This window comes from Rhinolophus sinicus, linkage group LG16, assembly GCF_036562045.2.
Source record: "Rhinolophus sinicus isolate RSC01 linkage group LG16, ASM3656204v1, whole genome shotgun sequence".
Lineage (NCBI taxonomy): Eukaryota > Metazoa > Chordata > Mammalia > Chiroptera > Rhinolophidae > Rhinolophus > Rhinolophus sinicus.
Genome location: NC_133765.1, coordinates 6536557 through 6539864, shown reverse-complemented (window position 1 = coordinate 6539864; position 3308 = coordinate 6536557).

The window sequence follows — 3308 nt, the reverse complement described above, 5'->3', positions numbered from 1 at the left end:
GAGGAAAAAGGAAGGAGATAAAAATAATGGAACTTTTGTTTTTATAATGGTTTAATGCATGTGTTTCATTACGTAATTCTTTCAAAACCACTAAGGGTTAGGTACATCAAATTTTTTCATACCCAGAAAACTGACACTCAATCATAATACAGAGCGAAGACATAAACCCAGATTTTCTGACTCCTAGTTCATTGCTCATTTCAGAGTAGTATAGAAATGTAACTCAAGAAAAAACAAGGAACTTGAACCAAGGCTAAAGTCAAATACTGGCAATAGCTAACTGATTTCTCATTCTGTTAAACGAGAAGGCAATTTCAGTAATGACCAAAGGCCAAAGAGTAAACCAATCCTAGAGAAATTTTCAGGAATTTCTTAAGTTGCCCCACCACAGCTAGGAAAATATGACTCCCCCAGTGTGAATAAGGCTGCTCATTTTGAGCTTCAGGCACATATTGAATTCTTTCTTCATTAGCATAAAATGAAAGGCATTGTCCCGTACTGAAAGACACATATTTGTAACAACCAGTACAAGCATTTTAGACCAAGTTGTGATCTTTGTAATAATTTGGACCCATTCTTGGGAAGAGGTCATGATTTGCATTATTGTCTGTACAAACCACTCAGCTTTCATTAGAAATGGGGCATACTACAAGACAAAAAAGAATATTAATTTCTGACAGCTACGGCTCCTGAAGAATTTCCATAAACTCTATCATCTTGTTGTTCACAAAAAGTCTTATGCAACAGACGTCCACCAGTTATGCCCACAGTGACATTGCCAGCATGGACCACCCCCTCGCACTGCTCGCTCTCCTTGCGAGCTGGACTCCTGGCCTCCCCCAGCACACTCCTCCCATCACCTTCCCAACTTCAACAGATGGGAATAGGATCTTTCCAGTTGTTCTGGCCAAAATCTTGGGGTCATTCTGATATTTTTTCCCCTTAACATTCCATTCCCTATCCATAGCAAATCCTCCCAGCTCTACCTTCAAGATATATCCAGAATCTCATCGTTATTCAGTACATCCATTGCTCACATCCTGGATCAACCATTGGCTCTCAACTGTCTACCTCCATTGTCCTTAAGTCTAGTCTTAACCCATAGCCAGAGCAAACTTTTCAAGGTATAATTCAGACTGCATTTAAAATGACCGTAGTTGTCATTTCATTTTCAATAATAATACATGACCATCCTCTTGCCTCCCCATAAAGCCTGTCCTTTTTAGAAGATACAAATTCCACAAGGACAAAAAAATTTGTATCTATTTCACCATTGTATCTCCAGAGGAAGTAATTGTACTTGGCATAAAGTAGGTGCTAAATAAACAGGTGTTTGGTTGAATGAATAAAGAGGAGGCGTTAAGAGCTTCAAAGTCTAGATGGGGAGTTTTGGATAGAGTGGTGTTTAGAGATAAGGAATATTTAAGATGTTGTGTTGTACATTAAAAAGATACTCCCTTCCCTTTCACGTTTGCTTAGAACTGAATAAAACTTGAAATTGCTTGCAGTTATTACAATGTCATTACACTGTGCCTTTCACTTGACACTCTTCAAAGGCTGGATAATATAGGGTTCCCGTTAAATGCAGGTTACAAATTGTTTGAATATCATTGAGTGGGAGGTCAAAGAACATATCAAAAGTTGATACTGACATTTTCCTATATGTATACCAGTCACCTGCTTGTTTGCAGCTATTCAATCTACATTCCAGCTCTTAGGCCACCTAACAAGGTTGTATGCTATCCTGATACTATTCACAAAGGGGACTTACTATTTTGGTCTGAGATCAGGAAATCTCATTGCACATCAGGCTACATGAATGGAGGGCAGATGCACTCGCTTGCCTAGCAGCAGTGCCTTCTGGGTGTTTTCTCTCACCCTCTGCTGCTCTGCCACATGCTCATCCAGCTTAAATAGTAGGGGGTTGTGAAACAAATGGGGTGCCTGAGAAATTGATCTCCCCTGGAATAGACTATCAATGCCTAGAATTTCTATTTTGCAGCCATGCTGAAAAGGGAAAGCAGATCTATCTGAGGTCTAAAGCAGTCAAAATAAGGCAGAGTTATGTAAACATCCACATGCCTCTTTGAGACAGAAGAAAGTCATTCCTCTGCATTATTTTGAGAAAAACTCCTTTCCCACTAAAAACCAGTGACGAACGCAGCCCTCAAAGGTGACTGGAGACTAGGGGACTCCAAATTTAGCTGAATTCTTCAGGTCTGTTGTGAATTATTTAAAACACTTTGTAAGTATATCTTTATATAATTTCAAATTTAGAGAAAAAAAATCACCCATATACGTTTACCCAGATTCACCAATTGTTAACATTTTTGCCTAATCCTCTTTACCATTTCTACTCATGAGCGAACTTGCTTATATTTTTAATAATTGATAATAAATTTGAGCTATCATGTCGATTTACCCCCAAAATACTTCCATGTTTATTTCCTAAAATTGAGGATGTTCTTTATATAACCTCAGTACAATTGTCAAAAATCAGGAAATTTTATCATTAACACAGCACTACTATCTAATTCACAATTTACACACAAATTTAATTGGTTTTCTCGATAATCTCTTTTATGGCTTCCTACCTTCCTGGTTCAGGAGCCAATCTAAAAGCATTCATTACATTTATTCATCAAGTATCTTTAGTCTGCTGTAATCTGGAACCATCCCTCAAACTTTCTTTGAAGCCTTGCGGATTATGAAGATGCAGACCAGTTAGCTTGTAGGATGGGCCGTAATTTAGGTACGCTGGATGTTTTCTCAGTTTAGATTCCGGTTATGCGTTTTTGGCAGGAATGCACAGAGGTGGTCAGATCCTATGTTTCTCTCTGTGCATCTCATTAGGAAGGTATGTTAAATAGGTTTGTCCCCCTCATGGTGATGGTAACTTCCTGATTACTTGGTTAAAGTGGTGTCTGGCAGGTTTCAATCATGTCAAGTTACTATTCTTTTTCTTTTGTAATTTATAAGTGACTTGTGGGAAGGTACTTGAAAACTATGTACCTATCTTGTCCCTCATCAAACATTCATCTGCTAGTTTTAGTACCCACTTGTGATTATTGTTTGCACCAATTACTACTATGGGAGTTGCAAAACAGTGATGTTCCAGTTTCTTCTTTTATTCTACATTATTATTTGGAATCATACAATGAGAATTTCCCTATTCATTCATTCATTCATTCATTCATTCATTCATTCATTCATTCATGTATCTATATAATTCCAGACAGACTCATTGATTTTTTCGTTTTTAAGTGGAGCATAGTCTATTATTTTTGTTATAATCTGGTAAGTACCTT